Source organism: Chenopodium quinoa, unplaced genomic scaffold, assembly GCF_001683475.1.
Source record: "Chenopodium quinoa cultivar QQ74 unplaced genomic scaffold, ASM168347v1, whole genome shotgun sequence".
Classification (NCBI taxonomy): domain Eukaryota; kingdom Viridiplantae; phylum Streptophyta; class Magnoliopsida; order Caryophyllales; family Amaranthaceae; genus Chenopodium; species Chenopodium quinoa.
In genome coordinates this window covers 1,279,310-1,303,043 of record NW_018742292.1, presented here as the reverse complement: position 1 = coordinate 1,303,043, position 23,734 = coordinate 1,279,310, and the positions used below count along the sequence as shown (strand labels likewise).

Here is a 23,734-nt window from a genome sequence, read left to right as displayed (position 1 = left end):
CTGAGGCTGAGACCGCGGAGGCTACTGCGATGACAAGCCAACCTCGTACATCCCACCACCTCCGAAAGCCGAGGTAGCCTCTCCTACCGATGCAGTAGGAGCACCCTCAGAAGAAGACCTAGAGCCCTCAAAAACATCGGCTCGAGCAGCCTCGGAACGGCCACCTCTACCTCTTGACGAAGTGCGACAACGTCTCGAGCTAGACCTCGCCGGATCTCTCCGCCCCTCAGGCCTCGTACGGGTGTGAGAAGCGATCGGCTGACCCTGCAAAAAGAATTAAATCAGAAACAAGGTAAAACTGAAGCATAATGCAGAAATAATAAGTGAAGAAAAGTTACCTCTCAGACAGCGTCATCTCGACGACAGGTAGCCGCGTTCCTCATCCGAACGAGCTGGCTCCGGAAGGCATCTATGCATCGTGCCATAGCCGAAACCACCTCGCGTGAGAACTGTCATGAAAATAAGTCAGTGAAAATGCATGATGACTGAATACAAGATTCTGAATTAAAACTAGACTTACCCTAGTCTGGTGACGAGGAATCGACCGCTCCACAAAGAGCTCGCCCTCAGGAGCCGGAGAAATCATCTCCTCGATCGGCCCGTACGTCGCCTGGTAGTGGATGGACATACAGGGTGGCGCGAACTCAGTAGGACCATCCTGATAAGACGGGAAGAAATCAGCAAGGTATTACTTGGGGGCTACTTAGCGAAAAATAAAAAGCTAAAGATCTTACCCTCACATCCTCGGCCGGCACAGGGGCTGGAGCTAACAAAGGAAGTAGCTCCTCAGCATAACTCCGCTCAAGGATCACATGGGACCGCCAGAGGGAACCAGACTCCTCAGCCATGCTCGACAACTCTCTCTCGTCGAATATGTGACGTGGTGGGGAAGCAGGAACAACGAAAACATCAGAAGAGTGCTGGATATCAACTCTCTCCCCTTAATATACAACCGCTCCATAGGTCCCCAGAAAGTAGCGGCGCTCAGCAGAGTACTGTGCGGCTAATCCAGGGACTTTCCAACCACCCTATGGTCGGTATACTACCTCAGGTCCCTATAAAAGACACCAATCGGGTAAGAACATGTCCAAAACATCGCAGAAGAGCAAGATAAACACTAAAAGTCGTACCGAGATGATCCGACTCCGGACACGTGCAGTAGACAGGTCCACATGGTGGCCGCCCCAAGAGGCGCTCACCAGATACCCCCTCGGCGATGGTCTCGCCGGCGCAATGGAAGGAAAGTACTCGTAGAACCAAATCTACAAAAAGTTAAAAGCGTGAGTAAATGCTAACTAACATGTAGGGCTAAACTTTATAGGGAATAATGTTTACCTCTACGACTTTCCAGAAAGCAGACAAAGCAACGTTCGTCCTAAAGGACCGGTGGCGACACGAGTCCCTCAGCGCGCGAACGAAGTCAGTGTAGGCCAAGCTGGCCCAGTCATAAGTCCCGATCCGCCGGAGATCGCAAACAGCAGGGAGGTAGTAAAGCAACGCCATACTACCCCTGTCAGGGGAGAATATCCCTGACAACAACATCAGCACAAAGATGCGCACCCGCTGCCCTCGGGTGGTCGCATCGTCATCAAGAGTCGCTGCCAGCGTCGAGCGGCGAATCCCTCTAGCAGTGAACTAAGTTGTCTCGACCTCAACTCGAGCTCGAACAGCAATCGGCCCCAACAACTCCTCGACCTTTGGAGAAAAGACGTCGATACCGCCGTCGAACGGCAGCGGCACAGAAGTAAACTCCAGTCCTGTGATGAGACTGAAGTCTGTAGGAGTGACCATCATCTCACCCCATGGAAAATGAAAGGTGTTGGTGGTGTCCCAAAAGAACTCCACCAAAGCGCGTACTACGTGGTGACCCCCGCTGGAGGCGACCATAGCCTCGGAGGTCTCGAACAAGGCAACCAGTCCGCAGGACTCCCATAGGAGCCTCGTCTCTCGGTCTCTGGCAATATGCATCCTATACAAATCGCCTAGACCATCACAGCCAAAGCCGTGATGCCGTGTCCTCCCAAGCTCGGTTCCCCGTCTCACCCTCTCAGAAATGTGGTGGACAGGGGCAAAGAACAAGGTCTGCTCATCCCACTCCGGGAACCGACCAAGCAAAGCGGACGGTGTGGTGTCGTCCTCCATGGGCTCATGCTCCCGTCTAGTGTTTCGGGACCGTGAACCTGAACCTCGTTGTCTAGCCATGCTACATTGTGCAGAGTCATCATAAATTGAGGTTCTATAGTATCTAAGGTTTGCCTAGCCGCATGATACTATGTTCGCAAAAAACAGAGTACGTAGTACTAAAACAGAGCACAAATTCAAATTGAGCATGACAGTATTTTTTCAAGCAATCAAACAATTTCTTGCAACACTATGGTGATTATTGTGACAAATTGAAAAAGAATTGCTAGCAAAAACATCAAGAACAAGCCACATTGTTCTTCCAACCTTAAGAGGTCCAACAATGGTGGATTGCTCATTTCTTCACCAAATTGAGTCAAACAAGTCTCAAATTACTCCTAAGGCAATATACAAGCATAAACAAGCAATTTCATGGCATAAAACTTGATAAACAAAGCAAATTGAGCATTACATATTTCGAATTTTCATGAAATTCGTGAATAAACATGCCAAGAATTCATAAAAATCGGTGTGAGTTTGAGGAAAACTTACAAAGATCGGGAATATAGATGAAAAGAGCTTTGATTTGCAACAAATTTGAGCAAATTTAGTTGAAAAACGAGTGAGCAACGATCAAATGAAGCTTTCGGTTTCTTCGAGCAGCGTTCGCGACAAACCAGAGCAAGAAAATGAACGAAAACGGGATTTTAAAGAAGATTCCGTGCTGGCGCCAGTCCCTAGGCATTGGCGTCATGTTCTGTGCTTGGTGTCTGACGCCAATGCCAGCGCCTGGCGCTAATGCCATATGTCTGGCGCTGATTGTTTTTCAGCGACGCCAAAGCAGTCAGCCACCTGCTGGGGTTGTGCTAGCCTTCTGCAACATATTTTGGGTTCCTTGGTACGTCAGTTAGCCCCTTTAAGCAATTTGACATGATTAGGTAATCGGCTTGATTACATAAAGTGATCGACCTGATGAAAAGATCGTCTCACTTAGCTTAAAGCTCCTAAGCATTGGCTCAAAAGAAAAAGGCACCGACATATAGGTTCAAGAGCAAAAGGCACCGACATATAGGTTCAAGAACAAAGGGCACCGACATACAGGTTCAAAGCGAAAGAGCGCCGACGTACAGGCATAGCAAGAGCAAAGTTCATGCGAACTTTTAAAGATCGACGGGCGTGGATCTTCGGTATTTTCCTTTGGAAAATTATCGCATCAAATGAGGATAACTTCAAGAGAAAATGTCTTCGGCATCATTCCCTAGCTTGCGGAAAGTTGTCATAAACAGCTGAAGGTAATTTCGGGCGAAGTTGTCTTCGATCATAGTTCCTAAGGCATGGAAGGTTATCATAATACGGATGAGAATTATTTCAAGAGAAATAGTTTTCGATGATATTCCCTTAGACGTGGAATGTTATCATAGCGGGGAGGATAGTTTTGGGCGAAGCAATCTTCTAATTTGGAAGCAGTTACAAGGCGTAGCGGTTTTCAAGCGGGATGGCATTCTCTAGCTTGCAAGAGGTCATCAAAACAACAGTACAGCAACAATCGGTTACTTTCAGAGACGTGTGCTCGACGGTGCAAGATACGCGTTTCTTAACTCTTTTGTCTGTTTAACTAATGCTAGTTTTGCAGGTATCGGCATTACAAGATTGATTTAGGATCGCATAACGTTCTGAATCATTCTCCGTCCCTATCGATACTTTGGCTTTCATTTTCGAAACTTACGTTTCTCCAAACTCAGTCAAAGTGGGGGCTTCTGTAGACACCCATTTGTGTCTCCCCAAAACCAAACCCGGTGATGAGTGCCTTTCACGTCGAATTATAATCGAATTAAACGAAAGTGTGGAAAGGTCTAGTGTAGCGGAAAGTTTTTATTTTCTCTTCTTCCTGTTTTTGAAAACTTTATTATAAACAAAACAGCCAATCCAGTTTTGTTAGTCCATTATATGGGTCCAATAGTGGTGTAGTTGGATGGGGCTTGCAAAGACCTTTCCAACGATATATTATAAGCCCAATTCCGATGAATATTGAGGAAATTATGGCCAATTTACTAAACTGGGCTCGGTTTGAGTTTTATGTACGGCCCAATGATCTAGGAACGGGCCTAATATGATTTATCATTCCTAATGCAATTAGGAATGGTTTTAGTCTTCTAGAAAATTCTAGAAGGTTCTTTTTCATTCCTAATTCAATTAGGACTCTTCAGAGTTTTAATCAAGATCAAATAGCATTTTCGATTGAAATTATATTATTTTATCTTCTAGTACGGAAAATTTATCAGATTTTCGAAAACACGTGGAAAACCGCTTTGGCGTCCAACCCCGGGCCTTGGCTCCTGGAACCAGGATTGGCAGCGCCTAGCGCCTGGCGCTAGCCACTGGTGCTGGCGCCAGCCCTGTGTTTCTGCGATCTTCAGACTCTATTTTGTTAAATTATCTTTTTTGGATGATTTTCTCTATAAATATCGTATTAAAAACTCCGTTTTGATAGACCCAATTCGATTTATTCTTAATTTTTAATCGACTCTCTTCATTCACCAATTATCAATATTCATTCATCAAATTAGCATTCATCTACAGTCAAATAATCCTTTTCACTCATCTCTTCATTCATCAACTTTCAATAATATTAATTCTCTAGCGTTCAATTCTAAAATTTGCTTTTTAATACAAAATTCTGCATTCGCAAGATCTAGAAACACCTAGCCATATTCGAAGTTGCCTTCGCCCTAGACGTGAAAGGTTTTAATTTCTGAGGGTTTGGTCCCAGATCTCTCTTTCAATTATTTAATTTAATTGTTATGATTATTATTTTTTCCTTGAAGTTACTAACGTGTGTATTTTGTTATTAGAAAGAGGTACGAGGCATCCAAGTAAGTACTTTAATGGATTAATTAATATTATTATATAGATATCATGTTTACATTGTTATTATGATATTCCTAGTATCATGTTTAGGGTAACTTTAATATTAAGTATGATTAAAAGTACGATGCTTCCTATGTTCTTCCTAATATTTATGATTGTTAGTATCATGTTAGGGTTAAAGATTTGATTTTTATTGCTTAGTGACATGCTAGGGTTTGTTATTATTCTAGTTAGTATCATGCCTAGGATCTTGCTATGCTTTAACATGATCATGATTATGATTATGATTATGATTATGATTGATATTATTATTATTATTAATGATGTTGATTATTTATTTATGTTGCTTGATATGTATTATATTTTATATTGTTATTGCTTGATCACCTTTTATTGCATGTTAAAAGGAATTTGGTACTTGCAATCACGCTTAATAAGATAATTAATAATCTTGTTAGGTTAATTGTGATTATAATTCAAGTGATCGCCAATAATAGTTTATTTGTGCATTATATTCAATCAACATAGATTAAACAGGTTTAGGGTTAATCTATTGATTGTATGTTAATTGGAAAGCGCATATGAATACGAGCAGAATAAAGTAGAGGCCTATTATTAGGGCAAGTTCAATCTCTTTTAGGTTGGATTTGTACCATCATCCCCGAATCCTTATTTGGTTCATGACCTTATGGAGTTGACGATCTCTTGGATCGTTAAGGGGTGTAACCTTCACCTCGTGAACGGTTTACAAGTTCCTTAAAAACTTGTTGGCGACTCTTTTGCTCTATCTTCTTCCCTTTTGGACGCCACCGTACTTTAGTGTATGATCACAGTGGGGTTTAAGCTAGTGAGATTTTTTAAGGCTTGAAATTATTCCCTACAACGGGCAAAACGGACCATTGAAGAATACACACCAATAGGAATGACTTACAATTAAGCTTTTGACTGTCTTCACGTTTAAGGTCTCATTCACCCCATTGGTCCCAGTCAAGACCCTCCGCCTGAAAAACGGTATCCTAATTGGGACCCAAATTCTTATTTTCGATACCATAGAGGTCGTGGTCACACCATCGAAGCATGTCTCGCCCTCAAAGATCGTGTTCAAGATCTCATTGATTCAAATCTCCTTCATGTTCCCCCGCGCGACAAGAATGCCAAGATTAGTAACAATAAAAATAGTGGCTGTAAAGGAAAGAAGAACGACTGTCCTTCTTCTTCCGAAAACACCTACTCTAGTAACAATGTTGGTACTTTTGACCTTAATGAAATCTTAGCTATGGATAATCGAGAATTTAGAAAGAAACTGAGAAAGGATTTCACCCCTATTGGAATTAGCTACGATAATGCTTTCGATCGACTCCATGCTAAGGGACTCATTACTCCTATTGGACCTATTGAAGATCCCCCACTTGCGAAGAGATTGCCTAGTTGTAACCCAAATGTACGCTGCTAATACCATCAAGGTAGGGGTCATACTACTGAGATCTGTTGGAAACTAAAGGAAGCAATCCAATATTTGATCGACAATAATGGGCTTCCAATACCTCCAGTCGACAAGGACACCAAGTGATGATAAACACAAGGCAAGAGTCGAGCTGCAACAACAAGATTTCATTATCTTTCTTTTTTCTATTTCTTTTTCAATTTTTCATCTCCCCAATAGGCATCTTTCTTTTCCCTTAGATTAATTTTGTAGATTCTTTCTTTTTCCTTTTAATAAAATGAGCATTTATTTCTTGCATATGATCATTACTATGGGGAAAAAAAAAAAAAAAAAAAAAAAAAGGTCGAGTTAAGTACAAGGTATACTAATAATTTGAGGCACCCCTTGTAGCCACATCATATTACCTTTCACCCTTCAAATATGCAATCCTTTTTTGGTAAACCACTTTGAGCCTCGTCTAACGATAGACCTTCATTTTTCAGCCCATATCTACCTAACTTTGGGATGGGATGGTGTTTAACTTATGCATTTAAAAAAAAAAAGTTTGAGTGACTTCAAAAGATAAAATAGCAAAAAATAAAAAAAATTAAAAAAAATTAAAAAAATAAAGTGTACAAAAGGGAAAATGTTCCAATGTCTTTGACATGAACATGTCTTTTATATGAACACGTCTCAAATTGCGTCTCTTATCGAGTACTCGGTACCGTGCCTGAGAAACATGAATGCCAAGTGAGTGATAGGCCGTGATGAGTGGCATTTATGCCACTCTTTTATCCTTTTTCTCTAAGGATTCTCCCCTCGTTTGCACATGTTTGGCCCTTTTTCTAAGCATTTTTACTTAGTTTTGTTTCCTCTTTTCTTTTCTACCATATTAGTCTTCTCGCTTTGTTTTTATTTTGATTTCCATGCTTTGGTTTTGTAGGTATTATGTGCCAAAAGAAAGAGGATATCAAGAAGCCAAGCTAACTGTTATGCGCGGGGTGCTGTGCGGCTTCTGTGCGGGCGCACATTTTAGGCTGTGCGGGCGCGCAGCCCTGTACGAACCCGCACAGCCAGACTGAAGAAACAGAGCCTAACCAGAGAGTTTGCGCGACCTTGTGCGCGACTTGTGTGCGGGCGCACACACCTGATGCACGGGCGCACATGACTAATGTGCGGGTGCGCTCATTTTCCCCGTACCCTCAAAGTTGCGGCCGCGCACTACGCCGAGAGGGCACACACACCTACTGTGCGGGCGCGCATATGTCGTGTGCGGGCGCGCACGGCTGAGTTTCCGATTTATTTGCGCCTTGTTGTCCAAGTCTCTTTCTTTTGGGAAGAGCCACATATATATAGTCGGGACTCTTTGTAATAGAAAACACTTAGTACTAATTTCATAGAACATTAGCCTAATCTAGAGAGAGAAAAGACATTTTTATTCAAGCTTCCTTTATTGTATTCAACTTTGTTCAAGCTTTACTCTTCCATCAATCAAGCAAGTATCTACGTTTTCATCTTTCTTTAATCCTTTCTTTAGTAATATATTCTCCTTTCCTTTAATATTATTTATTTGATTGTTACTTATTTTTGTCAATCTTATTAGTTTATCTAGTTATTATTGATTTCATATATTTCAAACATGTTTTGTTTTGAGTTTCTTGTGTTTATTTCTAGTTTTGATATTATGTTTAATCTCCCTTCTCTAGGCTAAACTTTTAGCTAGGGGAAGGGGGTGGAAGATATGCATTGAATGATGGATGAATGTTGATAGTTGGATTGATTACATGCCTTAAATTGATGAAAGACATGATTTTTAATGGCTTGAGATTATTGTTGCACTTTATTTGATTGTCTTCTAGTTTAAATGCATGAAAATGATTTGAACTAGATTAAGATCACCTTTATTTTAATGATTGCATGAGAATGAGCCGTTAAAATGGAGTTTCATGTATTGTGCTTCTTTATTCTCTTGATTTGCTTGTGTCTAATAGGATGCATGAGAATGATCCGAATTATAATAGACTTCTTTCATTGATTTTCCTAGGCTATTGCATGAGAATGAATTTTTTAGGTAGAATCTTGTGTTCTTTGGCATGTTCATCATGATAACTATCATTGTTCCCCACTTTCTAATCATGTTTAAAACCCCCGAACCCCTAGCGCCGTTTTCTATTGATTTTAATCATCATTTTCTTGCTTACTTGTAGTTTTAGTGTTCTACTCAACAAAACCAACAAAAAAATCCCCTTTTCACTCTTGCATTAGTGATATTTGATGTTGAATTAGCGTGCTTCCCTAGTGGTTCAACCCTTTACTTGCCACTAACTAGTTTAGTGTAGGTTTAGGTATTATACATGATTAATTTGGTTAGGGTGGTAGCATAACGACCTATCTAATCCCTATCAGACCGCATTATCGGGATTGCCCACACTTATAAAAAGAAAATAAATGTTAAGAAAAAAGAAAAAAAAAAGGAGAAAAGAGAGCTAAAAAAGAGAAGCAAGCCTCAAGCATAAAAATATAAGGATTCAAAAGCAAGGTTGCACATCTTGGGAGCTTATCGAGGGTCTTGAGCATTTACCCCCTTCTTCTATAACCTTTAGCCTAACCACGTTACAACCCTTAAAAAAACCTTTTTGAGGTATACACACACTTGTGTGAGGTTCGGCTAGAGCTACGTTCGGCCTGATTCCTAACGGATACGTAGGCAACCTCACATCAAGGTGCGGCCGTAATAAACATGCATTCGTATTAACATTCACACACCATTATCATATCAAAGGATCTCCTATGCTCATCCCTATTTACTTAGAGCTAGACTTGGGGGCTTGATCCCTACATCATTAGCTTACCTAGCCTAAGAGTCACCAACATTTGACTCTTTTCAATATATTTTCCCACACACTTAGCCCTTGCGGCCTAACTTTAGTGTCACTATCACACACATCACACATACATGACCAAATATACTTCCCTTAGGAACCCTTTGTCATGGAATCTTAACACAACACTGAAGCATGCCTTGTCATATAAACATCACTCATCAATCATAATTGTCATTGCATCACGAAGTATGAAGTGCTTAGCCTCCGTGCCTAAGTTACCCAAATGCTTTCATCATTGAGTCAACAATTCAGATAACCTAGGATGGGTTAATCCTTGCACCTTGAGAGATAGTATAAAATGACATTTGACTAAGCTCATTCAACATGCACCTTCAAAAACTTCGCTTCTTTCTTTTTTGCGTCTTTCTTTTTCGGGAGAAAGTCAGTACCCCCACCAAAATGACGGAAAATTTTTGCTTTTTTAGCATTTTCGAGTCGCGCGATCACATTACAATGCACACACGAGTCATGTACACGTTGAGTCATGTCGTTTTATATCACCTTGATTTGAGTCTAACACATGTGTCAAATACTTTGAGTCGAGTCAACCTCGAGTCAGTCAATCACAGTAAGTCAAGTTTATACCTTGAATCATGTCAAGTCATTGAGTCAACACTAATTCTTAAGTCAACCCTAAAGAAATATAAACAAAATCCTATAGTCAAAGATAAAAATGCAGGTGCATCCCAACAAGCGAGGACATTCCCGGATTTTTTTTCGAAAAAAAACCACGAATATGATACAAGAGATTCCTCCAAGATAAGAGGAGTTACGTGGATCAGTAATTTAGATATGAAGAGCTTTAATTTACAAAAGATTTGAGCGGATTTGGTTGAAAGGAAACGACCAAGCTCAAAGTTCGGAGCAAAACCAAGCAACAGTGGCAGCAAGAGCAGAACAGAGGAGACCCGACTCCAGCACCAGACGACAAGGTTGTCGTCTGGCAACAACATCTGGCGTCTGGCAACAACATCTGGCGTCTGGCAACAGATTTCAGCGCCTGACTCTAGATCCCAACGTCTGGCGACAGAGCCCATTCTTGACGCCAGAGATATTTCAGCGGCGACAGAGCTCGAAGCCTCTCAGAAAGGTGATTTCGACCTCATACAGCAATTTCGGGTTCCTTGGTACACCAGTTATCCCCTATAAGAAATTTGGCATGATTAAGTAGTCGGCTTGATTAATATCACAATAAGTGATCGACCTGACGAAAGATCGTCTCACTTAGCTTAAAGCGCCTAAGCATTGGCTCATCGCAAGACACCGACATACTGGTTCATAAATAACAGAGACACCGACATACTGGTTCATCAACAGCAGAGGTACCGATATAATGGTTCACAAGCAGTAAACCGCCGACGTACTGGCGTAGGGGAAGCAAAGTTCAAGCGAGCTTTAGAGATCGACAAGCGTTGGTCTTCGGAAATTTTTCTTCGGAATATTATCGCAATAAACATTCAAGCTTTTGTTCAGAGACGCGTGGACATTTCATTCAAGCTCTTTTTTTCAGAGACGCATGGACATTTCATTCAAGCTCTTTTGTTCATAGACGCGTGGACATTTCTTTCAAGCTCTATTGTTCAGAGACGCGTGGACATATCATCAAAGCTCTTTGTTCAGAGACGCGTGGACATATTGTTCAAAAGCTCTTTGTTCAGAGACGCGTGAACATATCAAAAAAGCTCCATTGTTCAGTGACGAGTGGACATTAAAACAGCAAGATGCCGTTCCATAGATTGTGGAAGGCTGTCACAACAACTTCAATGCAACATCAACAAATCGGTTACCTTTGGAGACGTGTGCTCGACGGTGCAAGATACGCGCTTCTTAACTCTCTTATCTGTTTTAACTAATGCTAGTTTGCAGGTATCGGCGTTACAATAATGATTTAGGATCGCATAACGTTCTGAATCATTCTTGTAACGCCGATACCTGCAAACTTTATTTTCTCTTCTCTCTATTATTAAAAACCTATTTTAAGAAAACAGTCAATCCAATTTGGTTGGTCCATGATATGGGTCCAATAGTAGTGTAGTTAGATAAGGTTTGAAAAGATATTTCCATTCATATATTATAAGCCCAATTCAGATGAATATTGAGGAAGTTATGGCCAAATTACTAAACTGGACCCAGTTTGAGCCTTATATGCGGCCCAATGATCTTGAGGAGAGCCTAATATGGATTTATCATTCCTAATGCAATTAGGAATGGTTTTAGTCTTCTACATTCTTTTAGAAGGTTCTTTTCATTCCTAATTCTATTAGCATTGATAAATTGACTTTTGTTGACTTTTTAGAGTTTTAATCAGAATAAAAGAATGTTTTTTGAGGAAAATACGATTTTATCCTCCTGTACGGCAATTTCTATCTGATTTTAGAAAACGAGTCAATAACTTAGTAAGCGCCTGACGCTAAGCTTGGCGCCTGGCGCTAGCGTTAGCGCCTGGCGCTAATGTCAGCGTCTGGCGCTAACCTTCGTTTTACGCGTCAGAACTCTGTTTTGATTTTTTATCTTTTTGGCTGATTTTCTCTATAAATAGCTATCTAAAAACTCCATTTTCATTCACCAATTCTCACGAACTCTCATCAAGATTTTCTAGATTACTCTCTCTCTCTTTTCTAAACTAGCCTTTTCTCAAATTACAAAATTCTGCATTCGCAAGACTTAGATACACCTAGCCATATTCGAAGTTGCCTTTGCCTTAGACGTGAAAGGTTTTAATTTCTGAGGGTTTGGTCCCAAATCTCTATTTCAATTATTTAATTTAATTGTTGTTATATTATTTTCCTTGAAATTACTAATGTGTGTATTTTGTTATTAGAAAGAGATACGAGGCATCGAATTAAGTATTTTAATGGTTTAATTGATATTATGATGTACAAATCATGTTAGGAAGCTTGATGTTTTGAATGACAACAATGATTCAAAGTATCATGTTTAGGGAAAAGGTAATAATATCAAATATGCTTATTATGATTTCTATGATGTTTCCTATTCTTCCTAATATTCATATTAGTATCATGTTAGGGTTAAAGCTTTGATTTTTATGCTTAGTGACATGCTAGGGTTTGTTATTAATCTTGTTAGTATCATGCCTAAAATCTTGTTATTATTATTATGCTTTAACATGTTTATGATGATTATTGTAATTATTATTGTGGTGATTTATTGTTATTATGTTGCTTGATTATTTATTGTTATTGCTTGATCAAACATTTTATGCATGTTTAAAGGGAATTGCTACTTATAATCACGCTTAATAAGATTATTAATAATCTTGTTTAGGGTTAATTTGATTATAATTCAAGTGATCACAAATAATAGATTTATTTGTGCATTAATATTCAACTAACATAGATAAACAGGTTTAGGGTAAACCTATTGATTGCATGTTAGTCACAAAGCGCACATGAATACGATCATAATAAAGTAAAGGGCTATTATTAGGGCATGTTCAATCTCTTTTAGGTTGGATTTGTACCTTCATCCCCGAACTACCAGTCATGGTTCTAGACCTATTGGAGTTGATGATCTCTTGGATCGTTAAGGGGTGTAACCTTCACCTCGTGAACAGTTTACAAGTTCCTAAAAAATTTGTTCGCGACTCTTTTGCTCTATCTTCTTTCCCTTTGGACGCCACCGTACTTTAGTATATGATCACAGTAGAGTTCAAGCTAGGGATAACGCTTGAAATATTCCCTGTAGTTTTTGGCGACTCCATTAGGGAGAATTTCTATTTTAATTCCTGAAATTTATTTCGGCAATGTTTTAGAATGAGTGGATGAGACTCGAAAAGTTCTAAGTATTTCACGTGCGTAATTTTGATTCACATTATTGTCATATGCATAAAAAAAGATCTCATTGGAAATACTATCCGTAATGAGTTAAAACATAGAATTTTTACACGTAGCAAATTTGAGGAATATCTTTCACAACTAGGACCGAAATAACGCTGCGCGAAACTGGAAAATTTTATCGAGCATAGAAAGCTGCTGAGGCATGCAGGAATTAGCGTTAGCGAACAGAAGTTAGCGCCAGAATTTTGACTGTAGCGCCAAACGACAGCTCTGTCGCCAGGCCCTAAAGCCAAAATCCGGCGCCAATCTCTGTTTGCTGGCGCCAAATTCTTCCAATACCGAGCCAGAAATATGCGTTCTAACTTCGACCAGTTTTTAGCATTGTTTGCTCGATCCTACTTCCTGAGTGAGTTTTTCTCACTTTTTTGAAACCTATATGTGTTCTACATATGGACATAACCCCCTGGGAATTCATGCTCCATCTACCTGATTAAACGTTCTGAGCAACAAAAGGTACATCCGAGAATGTTGAATTCACCAAACCATGGAAGCGAGTTTTTCTAAACTCACGGTGTCCCATCCACTCGCGCCAACCGTTCACGGTTAGGCTTTTGCGCGGTGCATCCAGACAATTAACCATGGATCCTCTTTGACTAACCAATATCCCGAACTTTAGAGAACTAGAGCCATGGTTAGGTTGCAAACTTATTGCATCATATTGTGCCTACTTGACTAATTGCGCATTATTTGTTGTGCATACTCTATGTGATTTTTCCTAACCTTTTGTTTGACTTGCGTTAAGAACAAAATAAACTGCTTAATGGCTAAAAAGACTTTGCTTAATTAATTAATTGATCTTGGTAACTAGAGTCTAATAATCTAATCAAAGTTGACTTAGTACGGCTTTAAGCATACCCTTGTTGAGTAATAACACCGACAGCAGCTCCAGATCAATGTTCCAGCACTGGCGCCGAGATTTGGACTGCAGTGCCACTCTGTGGAGTGTAGCGCCTGGCGACAGCTCTGTCGTCTGGTGCTACACTACACAGTGCGGCGCCAATCCTGTCGTTTTGGCGACAGTTCGGTTTATTGCTCGAGTCATCACCTTGTGTCTAATTAAACAGTTTGCTAATTAATTCTGTTAATTATACCTTGTTAAGTCATTAATTGAGTCTAGTCACATAGTCTAGCCACATGATCATGACACGAGTCCAAGTATGTCACCTACACTCACTAGTTTAACACACACCTTGTGCATGTCACCATGACCATGTCTTAGGTTCATGCATGAGTCATTTTTTCCCTTCATTTAAGTTGGGGGTACATTCCATTCCTAATTCTTCATAACCCTCCATCTACATCATCTTTTCTTCACTTCCTCCATCCATTGCATGTTGAATAAAATTTAAGTCAAATAATTAACAATGAATATCCCCAAATTCCTTTTCCACAGTACTTGGTCGAGGAGAGAAGGGCAATTAATCAAGGATAACCTCTTTATTCAAGTCTTACTTTTTGATAAAACGATTCGTCAAAAGAGGAAGGCTAAAAAGATAATGGGGACTTAAGAGGAAGTTAATGAACTTAGGAGTCAATTGACTGACGTGACTGAGGTGTTAAACGCTTTAACCCTCAAAATTGATGACCTTGTGAAGCAAAATCAAATGAACCTCATGCAAGAAAGCTTGATAGCTATCTAGTGACTATAAATTTTAGGGTATTAGTTCACAAGGGGTCTCGCTGGACAAGGAACTTCTTCCGCATAAGTTCAATGCCAAAGACATCCCTAAATTCAAGGCAACAGATAACCCTTACTTTCATCTAAGAGCTTTTGAAACAATAATGAGCATTAAGGGTATCGATAAGAAGGTTTTCCCCTCTCTGTTTTCTCTATCTCTTGAGACTGTTTGTCAACAATGATTCTTTTCCCTTGACAAAGAGAAAACCTCTTCTTGGGAGTCGATAACAAACGCTTTCATAGATAGATATAAGTGCAACATCCAAGACGAAACAGTCCATAGACAACTCGAGATGTTAAAACAAAAAGAAAACGAAGGGTTCACTTCTTTCTTCAATAAATGGAGGGAAACTTCTACTAATATGGTCAAGGCTCCTACCGAAAAAGAATCTGTGAGGATGTTTATCAAGAATCTCTAAGGGAAGTATTCAAGACACTTAAAGTACCAACACAATTTGAATACTTTCAAGGTTGTCTATAATATAGGAATCGACATTGAAGATGACCTTCTGAAAGATAATAGTGCGAGAGGAAAGAAGAACGACCATTCTTCTTCCTCCTCTCCCATTAATGAGGTGCATGCCGCGAACGCCTCTAAATTGCGAATCCAACGGTCAAAAAGAGTGTTCACTCCACTTGGTATGAGTTATGAAACAGCTTTCAAGAAGCTACATCACAAAGGACTAGTCATGCCCATAGGGCTTATCAAAGATCCAGTTCCAGAAGCCAAGCCATTTAAGTGGGATCCTAATAAACACTGCAAATATCACCATGGAAAGGGTCACGATACTAAGGAGTGTTGGAAACTCAAAGAAGCTATTCAAGATCTGATCGATGACAATAAAACTTCCGAGGTTCTAGCCATTGAAGAAGATCAAACATCCTTCGATCCATCACTTCTTATCACACTTGTAGGTAAGCCCATGATCGAGACAACTTATATAACCTCTCTCGATGAAGTGGCCATAATTGAGGAGGATAAAAGTCTTTTCTTAGATAATACCAGGGAAGACTCGTCAAATCTAAAAGAGGATGTTCGAAAATTGAAAGATGTCGTTGCCATGCTCTTGAATGTGGTAGAAGGACTAGCAAATCGGGTGATGGTTATCAAACAAAATTCTCGCCAAGGATTTAATGAGTATTGTTAATCTTGTTAGGTTTAATTTGATTATAATTCAAGTGATCTCCAATAATAGTTTATTTGTGCATTAATATTCAACCAACATAGATAAACAAATTTAGGGTTAATCCTATTGATTGCATGTTAGTCAGAAAACGCACATGAATACGATTAGAATAAAGTAGAGGCCTATTATTAGGGCAGGTTCAATCTCTTTTAGGTTGGATTTGTACTTTCATCCCCGAACCCTATTTGGTTCAAGACCTTATAGAGTTGACGATCTCTTGGATCGTTAAGGGGTGTAACCTTCACCCTGTGAACGGTTTACAAGTTCCTAAAACTTGTTGGCGACTCTTTTGGTCTATCTTCTTTCCTTTTGGACGCCACCATACTTTAGTGTATGATCACAGTGGGGTTCAAGCTAGGGGTTAACGCTTGAAATTATTCCCTACACACATCATATTACCTTTCACCCTTCAAATATGCAATTTTTTTTTGGTAAACCACTTTGAGTCTCGTCTAACGATAGACCCTTCATTTTTCAACCCATATCTACCTAACTTTGGGATGGGATGGTGTGTAACTTATGCATTTAAAAAAAAATAAAAAAAATAACTTGAGTGACTTCAAAAGATAAAGTAGCAAAAAAAAAATTAAAAAAAAAAGAAGTGTACAAAAGGGCAAATGTTCCAATGTCTTTGACATGAACATGTCTTTGATATGAACACGTCTCAAATTGCATCTCTTATCGAGTGCTCGGTATCGTGCCTGAGAAACATGAATGCCTAGTGTGTGATAGACCGCATGATCGGGATTGCCCACACTTATAAAAATAAAATAAATGCTAAAGCAAAAAGAAAAAAAAAGGAGAAAAGAGAGCTAAAAAAGAGAAGCAAGCCTCAAGCATAAAAATATAAAGATTCAAAAGCAAGGTTGCACACCTTGGGAGCTTATCGAGGGTCTTGACCCTTTATCCCCTTCTTCTATAACCTTTAGCCTAACCACGTTACATCTCTTAAAAAGGCCTTTTTGAGGTATACACACACTTGTGTGAGGTTCGGCTAGAACTACGTTCGGCCTGATTCCTAACGGATACGTAGGCAACCTTACATCGAGGTGCGGCCGTAATAGACATGCATTTGTATTCACATTCACACACCATGATCATATCAAGGGATATCCTATGCTCATCCCTATTTACTTAGAACTAGACTTGGGGGCTTGATCCCTACATCATTAGCTTACCTAGCCTAAGAGTCACCACCATTTGAATCTTTTCAATATATTTTTTCCCACACACTTAGCCCTTGCGGCCTAACTTTAGTTTCACTATCACACACATCACACATACATGACCAAATATACTTCCCTTAGGAATCCTTTGTCATGGAATATTAACACAACGCTAAAGCATGTCTTGTTATATAAAAATCACTCATCAATCATAATTGTCATTGCATCACGAATTATGAAGTGCTTAGCCTCCGTGCCTAAGTTACCCAAATGCTTTAATCATTGAGTCAACAATTGAGATAGCATAGGATGGGTTAATCCTTGCACCTTGAGAAATATAATCAAATGACATTTGACTAAGCTCATTCAACATGCACCTTCAAAAATTTCGCTTCTTTCTTTTTTGCGTCTTTCTTTTTCGGGAGAAAGTCAGTACCCCCACAAAAATGACGGAAAAATTTTGCTTTTTTGGCATTTTCGAGTCGCACGATCACATTACGATGAACACACGAGTCATGTACACGTTGAGTCATGTCGTTTCATATCACCTTGATTTGAGTCTAACACATGTGTCAAACACTTTGAGTCGAGTCAACCTCGAGCCAGTCAATCACAGTAAGTCAAGTTTATACCTTGAATCATGTCAAGTCATTGAGTCAACACTAAGTCTTAGGTCAACCCTAAAGAAATATAAGCAAAGTCCTATAGTCAAAGATAAAAATGCAGGTGCATCCCAGCAAGCGAGGACATTCCAGGATTTTTTTTCGAAAAAAACCGTGAATATGATACAGGAGATTCCTCCAAGATAAGAGGAGTTTCATGGATCAGTAAATTAGAGATGAAGAACTTTAATTTACTAAAGATTTGAGCGGATTTGGTTGAAAGGAAACGACCAAGCTCAAAGTTCGGAGCAAAACCAAGCAACAGTGGCAGCAAGAGCAGAATAGGGGAGACCCGACTCCAGCACCAGACGACAATGTTGCCGTCTGGCAACAACATCTGGCGTCTGGAAACAGAGTTCAACGCCTGACTCTAGATTGTCTGGCGACAGAGCCCATTCTTGACGCCAGAGATAATTCAGCAGCAACAGAGCTCGAAGCCTCTCAGAAAGGTGATTTCGACCTCAAACAGCAATTTCGGGTTCCTTGGTACGCCATTTAGCCCCTATAAGCAATTTGGCATGATTAAGTAGTCGGCTTGATTACAATCACAATAAAAGATCGACCTCACGAAAGATCGTCTCACTTAGCTTAAAGCGCCTAAGCATTGGCTCATCGCAAGACACCGACATACTGGTTCATAAATAACAGAGACACCAACATACTGGTTCATAAACAGCAGAGGAACCGACATAATGGTTCACAAGCAGCAAACCGCCGACGTATTGCCGTAGCAGAAGCAAAGTTCAAGCGAGATTTAGAGATCGACAAGCGTTGGTCTTCGAAAATTTTTCTTCGGAATATTATCGCAATAAACATTCAAGCTCTTTTGTTCAGAGACGCGTGGACATTTTATTCAAGCTCTTTTGTTCAGAGACGCGTGGACATTTCATTCAAGCTCTTTTGTTCAGAGACACGTGGACATTTCTTTCAAACTTTATTCTTCAGAGACATGTGGACATATCATTAAAGCTCTTTGTTCAGAGACGCGTGGACATATTGTTCAAAAGCTCTTTGTTTAGAGACGCGTGAACATATAAAAAAAGCTCCATTGTTCAGAGACGAGTAGACATTAAAACAACAAGATGGCGTTCCATAGATTGTGGAAGGTTGTCACAACAACATCAATGCAACATCAACAAATCGGTTACCTTCGGAGACGTGTGCTCGACGGTGCTAGATACGCGTTTCTTAACTCTTATCTGTTTTAACTAACGCTAGTTTGCAGTTATCGCGTTACAAGAATGATTTAGGATCGCAGAACGTTCTGAATCATTCTCCGTCCCTATCGATACTTTGAATTTTGTTTTTGAAACTTGCATTTCTCCAAACTCAGTCAAATTGGGGACTTCTGCAGACACCCATTTGTGTCTCCCCAAAACCAAACCCAGTGATGAGTACTTTTCACGTCGAATTATAATCGAATAAAGTGAAAGTGTGTAAAGTTTAGTATTGCGAATAGTTTTAATTTCTTTTCTCTTCTCTCTGTTTTTGAAAACCTATTTTAAGAAAACAGTCAATCCAGTTTGGTTGGTCCATGATATGGGTCCAATAGTAGTGTAGTTGGATAGGGCTTGAAAAGAGTTTTCCAACGATATATTATAAGCCCAATTCCAGTGAATATTGAGGAAGTTATGGCCAAATTACTAAACTGGGCCCGATTTGAGCCTTATATGCGGCCCAATGATCTAGAGGAGGGCTTAATATGGATTTATCATTCCTAATGCAATTAGGAATGGTTTTAGTCTTTTAGATTCTTCTAGAAGGTTCTTTTCATTCCTAATTTAATTAGCATTGATAAATTGACTTTTGTTGACTTTTTAGAGTTTGAATCAAAATAAAAGAATTTTTTAGGAAAATACGATTTTATCCTCCTGTACGGCAATTTCTACCTGATTTTAGAAAACGCGTCAATAACTTAGTCAGCGCCTGACGCTAACCTTGGCGCCTGGCAGCGTCTGGCGCTAACCTTCGTTTTACGCGTCAGAACTCTGTTTTGATTTTTTATCTTTTTTGCTTATTTTCTCTATAAATAGTTTCCTAAAAACTCCGTTTTCATTCACCAATTCTCACGAACTCTCATCAAGATTTTCTTTATTACTCTCTCTCTCTTTTCTAAACTAGTTTTTTTCTCAAAATACAAAATTTCGCATTCGCAAGACTTAGATATACCTAGCCATATTTGAAGTTGTCTTCGCCCTAAACGTGAAAGGTTTTAATTTCTTAGGGTTTGGTCCTAAATCTCTATTTCAATTATTTAATTTAATTGTTGTTTTATTATTTTCCTTGAAGTTACTAACGTGTGTATTTTGTTATTAGAAAGAGATACGAGGCATCCAATTAAGTACTCTAATGGTTTAATTGATATTATGATGTAAAAATCATGCTTAGATTGTTATTATGATTCCTAGTATCATGTTAGGAAGCTTGATGTTTTTTAATGACAACAATGATTTCTTATATCATGTTTAAGGAAAAGGTTATAAAATCAAATATGCTTATTATGATTCCTGCGATGTTTCCTACTCTTCCTAATATTCATATTGGTATCATGTTAGGGTTAAAGCTTTGATTTTTATGTTTAGTGACATGCTAGGGTTTGTTATTAATCTTGTTAGTATCATGCCTAGGATCTTGCTATTATTATTATGCTTTAACATGTTTATGATGATTGTTGTAATTATTATTGTAGTTTTTGATTGTTATTATGTTGCTTGATTATTTATTGTTATTGCTTAATCACACCTTTTATGCATGTTTAAAAGGAATTGGTACTTGTAATCACGCTTAATAAGACTATTAATAATTTTATTTAGGATTAATTTGATTATAATTCAAGTGATCACCAATAATAGATTTATTTGTGTATTAATATTCAACCAACATAGATAAACAGGTTAGGATAAACCTATTGATTGCATGTTAGTTACAAATCGAACATGAATACGATCAGAATAAAGTAGAGGCCTATTATTGGGGCAGGTTCAATCTCTTTTAGGTTGGATTTGTACCTTTATCCCTGAACTACCAGTCATGGTTCAAGATCTATTGGATTTGATGATGTCTTGGATCGTTGAGGGGTGTAACCTTCACCTCGTAAACGGTTTACTAGTTCCTTAAAAAACTTGTTGGCAACTCTTTTGCTCTATCTTCTTTCCTTTTAAATGTCACCGTATTTTAGTGTATGATTACAATGGGGTTGAAGCTAGGGATAACGCTTGAAATATTCCCTACACACCCCAATTTATCTGCAATATTAAAGATTAAAACTTTAGATTATTAACAATACAATGTCGATTTGAGGAAAAGCACGATCAATTATCAAAACGCATTTTCAAACAAATAATACCAAAATAAAAAAATAAAAACACATCACAATTAACAAACTTTAGACCCCAAAAACTTTCACAAAAATCCCAACAGCCCTCTCACAACATCTCCCCCGCAACAACATCAGCCCACAAACCTCACCGATCGCGCACCACCATTAATTCTCCACCTCCGCCCAACAACAACCTTAAGCAGCCCATTAACCACCATCACCGACACTACAACAGCCACTGCGCATCTCCCCTACTACACAATCGCACACCCTCGCATCTCCCCTGCTATACACAACCACAAACACCACTTGCCGCTACTCCTCGCCACTTCATGGTCACATTCTAACCGCAACCAGCACAATCTAACGCCAAGCAACAGCGACATCAAGCAACCACCATTCGGCCCCTCAAAATCCCAATTTTATCAACACAAAACCCATCACAATCCCTGATTATGAATAAAACCCATAAAAAAAAACAGAACTTAAAACCCAAAAAAGAATATGAAATTACCTCAGTAATTGAATTTGAGAAATTACTCCATAAGATCAACCAAAACAAATTAAAGATGTACCCTAGATTTTCGAATTGATATTAGATGATTATTAAAAATGATAAACGATCTTACCTCTAGGAGCTGCTTTAATGGAGAAGAGATAAAACACAGAGTACCTTTAAGCCTTCATTAGAAACTCGGAGTAAGCTTCAATGGAGGAAAGGCGGAAAGTCCTCAAAATCTGGAGGTGGTATTGAGAGAGAAATTTGTGGGTGTCGCATTGTTTTAAAAATTAGGGTTTAAATTAATGTTGATCGAAGAAGGGAAAATTGGGGAAAATGCTAGGATATGCATGGGTGGGTGGTCGGCGTTGGGATTAGGAAAAGGATTTGGCAATTGAATATCAACTGGGTTGTGTAGCTGTTGGAGATGATGTGAGGATGCTTAGGACTTAGAGAGAGTGAGAATGAGAGGAGCAAAAGCAGGAGAGAGAAATAGGAAAACCCGAAAAGACCAAAATAACCTTGGAAATTTGGTCAATCAAGACAAGGGGCTAAGGGCAAGGGTGTCATTTCGCTGTTCATTAGGAACAGTAAATGAACAACACTAAATGAACTTGGGGCTTTTTAGGTTGTCATTTTAATTTAGGTGCACGATCATGGAACATCTAGATGCTTTGTTTAACTACAATTGTTTTACGCTCTCTTTTTTTAGTAAAACATAATTTTGATGTATATATGTCAATGCACTATATTAACTATTTTCTTCTTTTATAGTACATTTTATCAATTTTGACAATTTTGATCATATCATAACATAAAAACGTTGATATTAAAAAAAAATTGTGATTAATCTAATATATTTCAAGATAAAAATTACATTTTTATATTAATAACAATATGCGATAATAATTTAGAATGTAAATTATACTCCCTCAATCCCATAAAGATATGCTTGTACTTTTTTTCGAGTGTCCAAAAAGTTGTGTTGACTTGTGAATCATTTCATTTTTAGGGTGTGATTTAGGACAAATATACCATTAACATATGTTGATATCAACCTTGTCCTACATTTTTTTTTCTTGTACTAAAAGATGTACAATAAAAAGGATGTTTTCATGTTTCCTATATTTCCACTCATTCAAATCATGGTTTTTTTTTTTGCATTAAATAAAGAAAAAATACACGTTAATAATCTTAAATATGGATGATTTACTTCTAATAATCTCAACTAAGGTTTATTTTTTAATAATCCCAACTATGCTAGTGTTTGCCTTCAATACTTCCAATGACCGGCAACCCGCTGAAAGAATTTTTTTTTATAACCACGTGTCAACACGTGATTGGTCCAAAATAAAAAGAAATTCAAAAAACATTACAAAAAACCCCAAAAATTCTTAGCCACCTTTCCCCACCGCGAAACCCTAACCCCACACCTAAACTCGTCGGGAATCAGCCGATCGCCCCTACTAATCACCGAAACTGGTCGGCCGCCCCCATTAATCACCAAAACTAGCCGGCCGACCCTCTACATCCCTACGTGACCTAGGATTGACTCCCAAAACCACATAATAAGCCACCCCGATCCCCAAACCACCAACAATTCCAACAAAACCACCCTCACCGCAAAACATTAAACTCAACGAAAACTAGCCGGTCGCACCCCTTACCTACCGAAACTGGCCAGCCCGCCCTCTACAACCCCAACTAACCTAGCCCCGATCTTTGAAACCACCTACACAGCCACCCCGATCCCAAAACCACCCAGAAGTCCAACGAAATAAGGTTAGGTATTTGGGAACGGGGTGGCAGGGTAGATGGTGTTAGGGGTCAGGGCTAAGTCAATTTGGTTCGTAGAAGGTCAGACAATCGGTTTTGGTGGTTGGGGGGTGGTCGGCTGGTTACCAGCGAGGTTAGGGGAATGATTAGGGTTTCACAGTGGGAGAAGGTGGCTGGGAATTTTTTGGTTTTTTTATTTTATTTTGGACCTATCATGTGTTGACACGTGTCATGGTTACATGTTATAACATTTCATTGACTTGGTGTTGACTGGTTAGGACTATTGGAGGCAA

The 23,734-nt window shown here is 39.1% G+C and overlaps 2 long non-coding RNA genes across 2 annotated transcripts; both read right to left on the bottom strand.

Annotated features, from left to right (window-relative positions):
* Nucleotides 1–553: 553 nt before the first annotated feature.
* On the bottom strand, nt 554–1,172 carry LOC110685927. Its single transcript, XR_002504123.1, has 3 exons — nt 1,131–1,172; nt 735–1,055; nt 554–658 (listed from the first exon to the last, which is right to left on the bottom strand). It is a non-coding gene; the product is annotated as an uncharacterized LOC110685927 (long non-coding RNA).
* A 19,915-nt stretch (nt 1,173–21,087) lies between these two features.
* Nucleotides 21,088–22,335, bottom strand: LOC110686229. The gene is made up of 2 exons (XR_002504163.1): nt 21,796–22,335; nt 21,088–21,615 (listed from the first exon to the last, which is right to left on the bottom strand). It is a non-coding gene; the product is annotated as an uncharacterized LOC110686229 (long non-coding RNA).
* Between the last annotated feature and the right edge of the window lie 1,399 nt (nt 22,336–23,734).